Here is a 12,300-nt window from a genome sequence, read left to right as displayed (position 1 = left end):
AATTAAATGCATCTTTTACCCCTCTACAAAAATAACTTTGCAGAGGGTATATCAGGTGCTTAAAGCAATGCAAACCTTCATTTTTTTTTTCTTTTTGAGACTGATAAAATGTTAAATCTGAATGTTCAGTTTAAAACTACTGAATTATAATCCATAAAAATAAATGTACTCATCATCTGCTGTCTAGCTGGTTCAGAAGCTTGTGGAGAGATCTTTCTGCAAATGCAAGACATCAGTGTCCCTGAGGTCATCAGGATTCTCTGATGATCCTTTATTTCATAAACTGAAGGAAATTTTGTGGAAACAGAATAACAATAAAACAACAGTGGCCACATATCAGTCATTAGGCACTGCATTAGTGTAATCATGGAAAATCAAAACAGCCGTATTTGTCATTACTAAATATGTTCAATGAGTTACCGCATTCTAAGTGTAAAGCCACAATCACTGCACTTTTTGCCCAATGGACTTCTATTCATATGGATGCAAATGCAGCAAAATGGAAACACAAGCTCGTGCGACAAATTTCGCACAATGCTGTGTTGCAAAGTTTAAGCTTGGTGACCTGCGAAATCGCATCACATGATTGTGTGAGACCAATAGAAGATCAAAACTCGACCTCTCTGTCCAGAAATTTTAAATATGGAGCAATCGCTCTCTTTTTTAATGTATGATCATCTTGTTTAATTTGGCCATTTTTTGCAGCACCATATGACAGAATTTCACATGCTCAAACTCTAGTGTGACCACAGCTTAAGAATGATGGACAAAATCAAGAAATTACTTTGGTCTGATTTGGCAAGAGCCGAAGAAACTCAACCCTGGCAGGACATTCTTAAAACTGCACAGCATGATCCAAAAATCTGTGACTATTCTAAAAATAAGTTTGAAGATTTGGAAAATAATTTACCAAAAGAAAGTTATGGAAAAAAAATATTTTTATGGGTCAAAGTGAATTTGTTACTCTTATCATCTGAACTTCTGCTACAAACAAATATAATTGCTTCCACTGGGGCACAACGTGATCTTTAGATCATCTCGATTCATGCAGAAGGACATGATGCTCATTTTAAAGCAAAACTTTCATTTTAAAAAAAGAAAGAAAAAAATTAAATTCATATTTAAAATAGTATGTATAAAATAGTTAAATTAAATATTTATATTTAAATATGGATAAATATGGAATGCAAAAAAAGCATAACAGAATCATTTTCGCTAAGTTATAGGTGTATAGGTGTTCACTGTGTATATAATATATTTTATATAATATATAATATATGTGTATATAATATTTTACTCCTTAACAATAACTAACCAACATGATCTTGACAAAAATCTAAATTTTAAACACCTTCTAATGCCAAGCATGTCAATTTCTGCCCATTTCAAACATTAATTAATTAAAATTTACTTCATTTTAGTCCCTAATTTATCAGGGGTCGCCACCGCGGAATGAACTTATAACGCCAGCTTATCCAGCATATGTTTCACATAGCGGATGCCCTTCCAGCCACACCCTGCCCTGGGAAACACCTATACACTTGCATTCACACACAAACACTACGGCCAATTTCATTCATTCATTCATTCATTTTCTTGTTGGCTTAATCATTTTATTCATCAGGGGTCGCCACAGCGGAATGAACCGCCAACTTATCCAGCATATGTTTTACACAGCGGATTCCCTTCCAGCTGCAATCCATCACTGGGAAACACCCAAACACTCTCATTCACACACATACACTATGGACAATTTAGCTTACCCAATTTACCTATAGTGCATGTCTTTGGACTGTGGGGAAAACCAGAGAACCCGGAGGAAACTCCACTGAACCACTCCACATAACCACTGAGCCACTGCGCCACCCTTTCAAAAATTAAATAATTCATTTTCATTCATCTTAGTGCCTGATTTATAAGCAAAATGAACTGCCAAATACTTTGGGGTATGTTTTATGCAGTGGATGCCGTTCTTAAAGAACAGTAAAAAGTGTACTGCATAGCTTTTAGTTTTAGCTTATGGTTAATAATATTAGCATAAAAACAGTACATTAGTTCCGGAGATAAATCCAAGAGAGTTGTACAAACTGCAGAAATATTAGCTGATTTATAATTCTGTATGATACATTGTATTATGTATGAATTTTTCGTTTTTTATTAGAAGGACTTAAAGATTTGGAAGCTCCCTTTCTGGGTATCTATAAAAAAACAATCTGTAATATAAATGCAAGCATATAAACATTTTCACTAGCAGTCAGAAACTTAGGCTCAACTGTATGTTACATGCTTTTTCAAATGTGCAGAACAAGCAAATTATGTTCAATAAAATCCATGATAAAAAAAATCCTAAATAATATTTATATTGAAAAAATAACTATAAAAACACTTACGCACTACCAGAAAAAAAAACACATAATAACAACAATATCCAGATGGTATGAAAATTCATGCTGCCCAAATCAAAGTGATCACCTGATTGTAAGATACTCAAGTGTAACCAGGGAGATATAACACAGATGGCGGTAATAACTACTCACGCACTGAAATACGCATGCTGATTCAGTCATTTGACATTAAGAGTTTAGAGAAAAAACAATCAGTACACTGTTTGGTCTGTGCCTAAAAATGAAGTGGTAAGGAAATGAATAACATTGTCTGACATTCACAGCAAGGGCTATCATCACACATAAAGTCACATCTAATCTCCTTTGACGTCATTGTCACTGGAGAGGGCACATTCACAGACTCCATTAACAGATGCCTCCTCACTGTGCCAGTCATGCCTCACACCTAGCGGACATACTGCTAACACACACAGGGCATCGCTGGCCTTTGTGTCAAAAGGGTAACAGACACAGTGTGCCTTTTTGCCATCAGAGCGGATTATTACACGGATGAGGGAAGCAGTTTGTTAACCGCAGCCGAACGACAGACTTCAGGCCACGAGCTGTGTGACAAACTGCCGATATGTCACTATGGCAAATGCTCACAGTTCACATTCAGAACTTTCTCACATTCACATTCATCCCTCCTGTCATTCCACAGTTTATCAAGCACCAATCTACTAGTAGAATACTAGCGTAAGCTGTAGGGAATGTGTACTTTTTAGACAGACATTTTATTTTCAATGGTGGAAGTAAATGGTTACTAGAGTACATTTTAAAAAATGATTTCTGATTAAACATTTAATGTTTTAGAAAGAAAATGTACTTACACCACAAGGCCTGAGCTGTTTTTTACAACTCTTACTGATGGTTACGCTGACAGAAAAAGTCTTGCAAATGCATTACCCATTTAAAAAAAACTCTTTTGTTTATTTGAATTGCCTTTAGCTTTGAGCACACATTCACCATGGCATCATTTCATTTCAATATGTTGCTGAAATGTCATGTCATTTATTTCCATCCAGAGTTGCATTAATTTTTCACCAAGGTCTTGTATTAATGATGATAGTGTCAAATCCCTGTGCGGTGTTCCCCTTCGGATCGGGAACTTCAACGCTATAGTGAATTCAATCCACATATGGAGATTTCGTTCAAAAAGCCAATCGTCTGAAAGAGTATGTAAACGGGCCAATGAAAATGCCAATGAATTGGCAGTGTCAGCTTACGTAGCTGATGCTTGTTGCTAATCTATTTAGCAATAAAAGCACACTGAGAGCAAGGTGAGGCATACTTTTTTCTTCTGAGTCGATGAGGGGTCCTCCTACTGATCATCAGCGATTCCGAGCGAACCAGAGTCCAGAGTGTGATACACGTAGCGGCAGATGGTCGAGCTTGGTTTTCTTTCTTGCATGGCAAGAAAGGGATGTAAGACTGCTCCCCCCCACCGAACCTCGCAGACAACCAGCGCTTCCCACCCCAGGGCACCACTAAGTCCAGTAAAACAAACCCCAAAGCGCAAAGAGGGAACTAGCTCTCTCCCCAGTAGAGGGCTGGGCTCCTCAGAGAGAGCAACTTTTTCTACTTCCCCGGATGTGACAGCTCGAACTCTGCCAGACTGGGATGCTTTAGAAATGTTTGTTAGAAATGCTAATGTTTTAGAAAGAAAATGTATTTACACCACAAGGCCTGAGCTGTTTTTTACAACTCTTACTGATGGTTACGCTGACAGAAAAAGTCTTGCAAATGCATTACCCATTTAAAAAAAACTCTTTTGTTTATTTGAATTGCCTTTAGCTTTGAGCATCCCTATGCCTGCCAGCTCACAGGTTCCGTGCATTTCGCCTGTGGCTCAAAGGCACTGGGAGGATGGTCTCCTTTCTCCCACTCCTAAAGCCCCCGCATCCGGAGTTCGAAGTGTGAGGTGAGAGTGAATCTCTCACCTCCAGCTCTTCCACGGGTCACCTCGCGCTTCTCCAAATCAGCCCATTCTCGGGAACAATTGATTATGCACAGAGACAAGGTGCTCCGCCACCTCTACCTGTTGGGGCTTCAGGTCCACCGAGAAAAGAGCAAACTCACCCCTGTGCAGAAGATCTCTTCTTGGGCTGTACTCGGTCACCATGACAGCACGCCTCTCTGGAGAGCATGCTCAGCTATGCTGGACTGTCTAAGAGAGTTCAACAGCAAAAAAGTGGTCCCACTGAAATCTTTTCAGAGGCTCCTGGGGCATATGGCATCCGCAGCTGATGTCATGCCACTCGGATTACTCCATATGAGACAATTTCAGCACCGGTTTACGATCAAGTCCCCAAACGCACATGGTACGTAGGCACAAATCGAGTCACTGTTACTGCACTGTGTTGCAGCGCCTTCAGCCCTTGGAACGACCCCTCGTTCCTACAGGCCGGAGTGCCTCTAGGACAAGCATCCAGTCATGTTGTTTTTTCAACAGATGCTTCCAGCACGGGCTGGGGGACTGTGTGTTGCCTATGAAAAGGAACCCAGTTGCATTGGGATATCAATCGCCTAGAGCTTTTGCCAGTTTTCCTCACTCCACGTTTTTTTTTTTCCGGTGCTGGAGTAGCAGCACTGTGCTATCAAACGCATGCAGGGTATTTGCTCTCGCCACATGTCTCAGCTCGCCCGCCGTCTGCTCCTCTGGAGTCATACGTGGCTGAATTTACTGCGCGCCATTCACATTCCAGGTGAGCTCAACCATGCAGCTAATGTGCTCCATCCCGAGTCTGTTCAGCTGATATGGGCGCGATTTGGGGAATCCTTGATCGATCTGTTTGCTTCCCCCTCATTGTTTCCCTCAGTAGTTTTTTTTTTTTGGAGTGCAGGCTGTCCCAATGTGCCAATGGTGTCACTCGAATGGGCTCTGCCAGCCTGGTTAGCACTGTGGTGACTCATTCAAACAATCAGACTCAGCTAAGCAATTCAAATGTATTTCACAGTGATGGCAAAGCTGCAATTAAGCCCGTCCCTCTAGCAAGAGTTGAAAAGCAGGTTTTATCCTAGATCTGCACATTCAGAACCACTATCCGCACAAAATATTGTTCAGAATGCTTACGTAGAAGCGCATCCTCTGATGAGTTCATCCTTGGGATTGGTTTGCAGCAGTAGACCTGAAGGACAGTTTGGTTTCACCAAACTCATCAAGGGTGCCCCAAACTTGACTTTGCACCTTACCTAAGAGCCTGCTAGGCTGATGCTGATCTGTCTGAAAGAGTTTGGCAGGAATACAGTGGTCCCACTGAAACCTTTACAGAGGCCCCTGGGGAATATGGCTCCCACAGCCACTATTACACTGTTTGGGTTGCTGAAATATAAGACCACTTCAGCGCTGGCTTGACGATCGGGTCCCTAGATGGGCATGGCGCATGGGCACGCATCGAGTAACCATCACTCTGCTGTATCTTAACACATTTGGGGCGGGCCTTGCCTTTCTATGGTACAGAGTGCCACTAGAACATGGGTAACCAACCCTGCTCCTGGAGAGCGGTGGTGTAATTTAATCAAATGGGTGGTACAGTATACGTTCCCACCGCATGTCTCAGCTAGCTTGCAATCTGCTCCTCTAGTGTCATACGTGACTGAAATCGCTAAGAGCTCTTCATGTCTTCGGCAAGTTTAACCGGGCAGCCAATGCACTCTCACAGCAGCTCGCACTCCGGGCAGAATGGAGCATGTGGTCCTTAGACCCAGCATGGAAGACTTAGGTGACTTACCGGCTTTAGTTGTTAACACCATCACTCAGATTAGGTCACCCTCTATGAGGCCTGCCTACGCCCTGAAGTGAAGTCTATTCACTGAGTGGTGCCCTTCTCACAGAGAAAACCCCCAGACATGCCAGATCAGTCTTTTTTGTGTTTTCCTTCCTTCAGGATAAGCTGGAGCATAGGCTGTCACCCTCCATCTTGAAGTTTTACCTTGCTGCAACCTCCGCTCATCATAATTCAGTATATGGCAATGTGCTAGGACGGCACAACCTTGTCATCTGGTTCTTCAGAGATGTGAGGCGATTAAACCCATCCTGTCTGTCATTTTTTAAAAATCCCTAGTCTACACCCAGCTTGGTAAAAGAGTTATACGACCTCTTTAATTTTAATACAAAAATGTCATATTCTCGTAAGGGGCTGGAGACATTGAAAGGCTGTGCCTTTAGTGATGATTGGGCACTCACTCTGTGCTTGCCAAACTTCTTACCAAAAGGCGTGTGGTGGTCCAGCTACTGTGATGTTTTCAATACACTTTCACAAAGTCGTTTCAACAAGCCACTAAAGGTTCCCAATCTGAATGGAAACGTTCTGGTTACAAACATAACCTACATTCCTTAAAGACAGGAACGGAATTTCAAGTCTCCCTTCCACAGTAGCTGGGTCTCCAGCTGATAGCTGAATGTTTGTCTTCTTTAGCGATAAAAGCCTGTCTTGCTCTTCTACAGGTGCTGGCTTTATGCTCAACTGATTGTGGGAGCTGATCACAGCCAATTCATAGGCATTTATTGGATTGTTATAGAGGAAAAAATTGAGAGGATTCAAAGACAGGTCAAAAAATATGTTTTTTTTTATCTTGCAGACTGGACTATAACAAAGATCTGCAGCAGAGGGAGCTGGGGAACTAACAGAAGGGTAATATCCCACAGAAAGAAATATAAATTATGCCAAGGGTGGCCTCGGAGATCGCTCATAGGAGGTAGAGAGAGATCGGAGCAGAGAGCGCAGAAAAGCGAGGAAGTCATGCCTGAATTGCAGCAGGGACAGTCTGACAAAAGAAAAGAGGCGAAAATTCAAAACAAATTTAAAAACTAGCACTGGAGCCTAAAAGCAAGACAAGACAGGACAAGGCTAGACAAGACAAGATCTAAGAAACCGGACCATAAGGTAAGAATCCACAAACGATAAGGTACAGGACAGCGAGAACGGGGCTTACCCCATCGCCAGTGAAAATCCACAATCAATGCCCTATCCAGCTCCTCTCCACAGGGCCATAACCCTCCCAGTCCACTAGAAACTGAAAACCCTGGCCCGGTGTCCAACTTCCAACAGTCTCCTGACACTGTATGCCAAAGAGCCATCAAATAGGTGGAAGGGGGTTGGGGCAGGGAAAGAGACAACAGAGTTAAGAATGAATCTAAACACAGGTTTAACCCTGGACACATGAAAAGCAGGGTGTACCTGACAAAGAGTGGGAGGTAACTTGAGCCGATCTGCCACAGGACTTAAGACCTAGGTGATGAGGTATCGGCAAATTAACCTGGAAGCCAATCTATGTGAGGCTACCCTGAGAGGCAGGTCCTTGGTGGATAACCATACCTTCTGACCACACATATATAGAGGTGGGGAGGTCTGATGACGGTCAGCTGCTGCTTTGGTCCGTCTAGAAGTCCGAGCCAAGACCTCCTCAGCCCTCATCCGGGTGAGGTGGCACAGTTGAACGAAGGTCAAGGTAGATGGAACTGCAGCATCGGGTTCCTGTGAGGGAAAAAAAGAAGGTTGATAATCCACAGAGCAGAGGAATGGGGACATACCTGTTGACGCCCAGCAGGGAATTATGGGCGTACTCAACCCATGAGATCTGTTGGCTTCAGAAACTAGGATTCTAGGAGGTCTGGCAGCAAAGGGCTCTTTCGACATCCTGTTTGGCTCGCTCCCATTGCTTATTGGTCTGAGGGTGAAAACCTAAAGAAGTCTTTTCAAATACGGGAAACAAACTGTGGTCTCCTATCAGAAAATACATCAACCGGAAGGCCCTGAATTTGAAAAACATGGTCAACCCTAGCTAGAGCTTTTTCTTTGACTGAGGAAAGTTTGGGCAATGGAATATAATAGGCTGCTTTAGAAAAATGCTCTAGTACAGTCATAATGACAGTGTTTCCGCTTATATTGAACAAGCCAACACAAACTACTTGACATCTATCTTCAGAGAGGGCCACCAAAATTGCTGGTGGATGGCAGCCAAATTCTTGGGTGACAAACCAATGTGAAAGCAAAAGTTCTCACCGCAGAACCTCAGAAAGCAGCGGAACAGGCACAAACAACCGACCCTCCAGACACCCTTCTGGTACTTAGAACCCTCGGCCTTGCTGCTCAATGCCCCATGAGAGAGACCCAACCACCTCTCCTTGAGGGAGGATGGGTTTAATTGGGCACTCCCCACTAGGGACCTCGAAGAGCCGAGAGAGGGCATCAGGGTTAGTATTTTTGGATCCTGGCCGGTACGTGAGGATGTAGTTGAACTGGCCAAAGAAGAGTGCCCAGCGGGCTTAGCATGCACTCATCCTCTTGGTCGAACAGATATATTTAAGGTTCTTATGGTCCATCCAGACCCAGAAGGAGTGTGCTGCGCCCTCTAACCAGTGACTCCACTCACCCAAAGCCAACCTCACTTCCAACAGCTTCCTATTACCAATGTAATAATTCTGTTCTGCAAGGTTAAAACGATGAGAGAAAAAGACACAAAGATGCACCTTCAAATCTTTGGAGGATCGCTGAGATAGGCCGCGCCTACCCCAACATCAGAGGCATCTACCTCGATAATGAATTGTTGAGGTGAGAGCCGTTAAGGGTGCAGCAATTTGACTAAAGTTCCTGATGAAATACCTATAGAAATTGGCAAAACCCAGGAAATGCTGCAGAGCCTTGCAGGTGTTGGGGACTGGCCACTAGGAAACAGTCCTTACCTTGGCCATGAGCAAGACGGTCCTTTTCCTTTTCAGGATAGGATAAGGAAGGAGTAGAGGAGCTGACTTATTGGGAGAAGATGTCATCAACCCTCCGGCAAGAGTGGACAGACCGAAACTGACAGCGGCAGCGAAGGCATCCCTCCACACAGAGAGCCAGATCAATAAGAGTCTCCAGGTGACGGGGAAGCTCATGAAAAGTGATCTCATCTTGGATCACCTCATTAAGACCCCCAAAAAATCTAGAACAAAGGGCCCCTTTATTCTAGTTATAGGAGGCGTTAATGTTAACTAGATGGAATAGTTGGTGTTGGAAAGAACCTCCTGGGACAGTCGTGCAAACCGGGCGGCCGCCTCATCTCCTTGTGCAGACCAGTCAAAGAGCTTAATCATTTCTTCATTGAAGTCATCAAAAAAGTGGCAGAAAGATGTCCTGGCACTTTAACCTGCAGTACCCCAATCAAGTGATCTCCCGGTGAGCAGGGTCAGAACGTACGTCACTCTAGATGCCTCTGAGGCATAACGACAGGGTTGCAGGGTGTAAACAAGTGCACACTGGATAAAAAGGACTGACAGGAGTTAGGATCCCATCATAGGGTGGTGGATTGTTGGCATTGGGCTCTGGATCATGATGGTGTGTGGTGAGAGGTGAAGCAACCTGTCTGAAGACTGCAGCATCATGCTGAAGCAACTAAATGTGTGCATTGAGCTCGACCACCTGGGCAAAGAGCATCTCTACCTCTCAGAAGGTGGTGGTGAGCTGAGTGGCACGCTGACCCAAGTGTGCACCCTGCTGGATAAGTGCAGTCTGCGCCTGGTCCAAACTTGCTGAATCCATTCTCTCCTCATCGTTCTGTCAAGGGAAAATTTGAGAGGATTCAATGCAGGTCAAAAAATAAGTTTTACTAATCTTGCAGACTGAGCTATAACACATGGAAAAAATCCTGTCAAAATGAAAGAAATATAATGTATACCCAGGGTGGCCTGTAGAGGGTGCACAATGATCCAGACGCACCAGTCAATAAAGAGTTAATACAAAAAAAAGTTAAAATAATACTAAAATGTTCCAGCAAGAGGCGCACGCCAAAATAAACCGTCAGTCAGCAAGGGGTTTTAATATTGCGGTCCGGTGGCCAGAACGAGAGAACCCAGGTTGAGTGCAATGGGACTGGAGAGGGAGATTGCTCGTGGGTGATAGAAAGGGATTGGGGCAGAGAGTGCAGAGAAGCGAAGAAGTCACGGCTGGATAGCAGCATAAACGGTTTGACAAAGGGAAAGAGGCAGAAAACCAAAACAAAATCAAAAACTGGCACTGGAGCCTAAACAATAGCGAGACAAGACAAGACTAGATAAGATCATTTATATGCTGAGAAAACAAAACAAATGAATGTGACGATAACATGCAGGTGACAGACCATGACATCTGTTTTTTTTACTTTTCAGAATGATTGGTCATCTTGCGATTCTCAAAGTGTTGTTCCATTTTTTTCATTGGAGTTCCCTCCTTCAGGAAATGTGGGTTACGTTTAGTCCATTTATTAATCGCCACAGTGGAATGAACCGCCAACTTATCCAGCAAATGTTTTAAGTAGCGGATGCCCTTCCAGCTGCAACCCATCATTAGGAATCCTCCATACACTCCCATTCACACACATACACTACGGACAATTTAGCTTACTCAATTCACCTGTAGTGCATGTCTTTGGACTTGTGGGGAACACCGGAGCACCCACAGGAAACCCACATGAACATGCATGGAAGAACATGCAAACTCCACACAGAAATGCCAACTGACGCAGCCAAGGCTCCCATTGGTCTTTTGCCATATAAGAGGTCATAGTACTATCATCCTGTAGTTCTCAGGATTCACGATTTTGATTCAAAAACAGCTTTTATTAAAGCCAATCTGCCAATACAACAGGTTATTGAATGTGTCTACACCTTTTTTTCCACAGAGGAAGATCAATGCCTACTTTTACTTCACAGTTCCAATTGCTGATTTGCATATACAGTGAAAAAAAACAATGAGACAGATTAAGCAGCAGTAAAGCAATAAAGATGACTCTGAAGACAACAAAAAAGTAGGGCCAAGTAGATGAAACAGTCAGGCTTTCCTGCCACTACCAGTTTGTCCGACGGCGGACTTGAAACGGAGAGGAGCTGAGCACTATGATGACTTCGAGTTCGAGTCTGGGGAAGAGTGGTTTCAGAAATCATGTCAGACAAAAAAATTATCCAAACAATAAAGAGAACAAGGTCATAACAGGGTGAGAATGTGATAAAATATGAAAATGTGGTAAAACATAGACAAGGGCTTTTACTTTTTCTGTACGGCTTTTGTAAATTGTTTGTTGGGTTTAGGGAAGTAAGCGGATGGGCGGGTCAATTTGTAAAATTAGTTGGGTTTAAGGAAGGAGAAGGGGTCAGATAATTGACCGGTCGCACAGTCAATCATTTAGTCAGTCAGACAGATGGTCGTTCGACAGTGGCCTCTGGTGGGTTTACGTGAGAACAGCGCAGACACGAACGGCATTTGCAAGAGACATTTGAGATACAAAAAAGCGCACATAGCTTCCTCGCGTGAATTCGTGAAAACAAAAACTGCAAAAATACATACCTCCCGGGACGCATTTCGCTGTCTCCAGGAACGTCCTTGGGACTATGTTTTCAGAATGAGCCTGGGTTGGAAGTTTTTATAAATGTCCTTTCAAAATGTGAAACCTAATCTTAGAAGAAAAGTGTTTAACCAGTTTAACTCTGCTGCTATTTTGGGATTTCCGCCTGGATTTTGCCTCCCCAAATTTAAAAGCTTCCCAAATCCACATGCAGAGGTGTAAATGCAAAAATTTGGTATAATTTTAAAGCAAACCCTTTGAATTTTCATAAAACACTATTGAAAGTGTTTCAAATAACTGTATATGTTGTCTGTGTTATAATAAACACCTAAAAAAAGGTGTGTTTTTTTGCATTTTTTTTATGAACTCAAATTTGAAAGTGTACCTTTTAGGTTCTAAGTGGTCTAGCATGCTGTAATTAATTATGGTGGTTCCTGCACATGTCTGTAATCATAGGAAAAAAGAAAAATGTCTCTTCCATAATCTATGCAAAAGTTATTGCATTCCAACTGATGAGAGGTGCTATGCAAGCCACAGGGACCGATCATTGTTTTCATATTTCTCTATTCTTTTGTTTGATCAAACATAATTTACTATGTTTGGACCACATCAGAAA

At 42.9% G+C, this 12,300-nt stretch overlaps 1 protein-coding gene across 12 annotated transcripts in view; it reads right to left on the bottom strand.

Annotated features, from left to right (window-relative positions):
• Window positions 1-12,300, bottom strand: part of arl15a (ARF like GTPase 15a) — a 161,754-nt gene that overhangs the window by 95,770 nt on the left and 53,684 nt on the right. For 2 of the 12 annotated variants that reach the window (XR_015490444.1, XR_015490443.1), the window contains exon 4: window positions 7,703-7,861. The gene's annotated coding sequence lies outside the window, so the exon portion shown is untranslated. 12 annotated transcript variants of the gene reach the window in all.

Source organism: Danio rerio, chromosome 5 (assembly GCF_052040795.2).
Source record: "Danio rerio strain M-AB ecotype USA chromosome 5, GRCz13ab, whole genome shotgun sequence".
Taxonomy (NCBI): Eukaryota; Metazoa; Chordata; class Actinopteri; order Cypriniformes; family Danionidae; genus Danio; species Danio rerio.
Note: the sequence above shows the minus strand (reverse complement) of the source record. Positions and strands in the feature narration are given on the sequence as shown.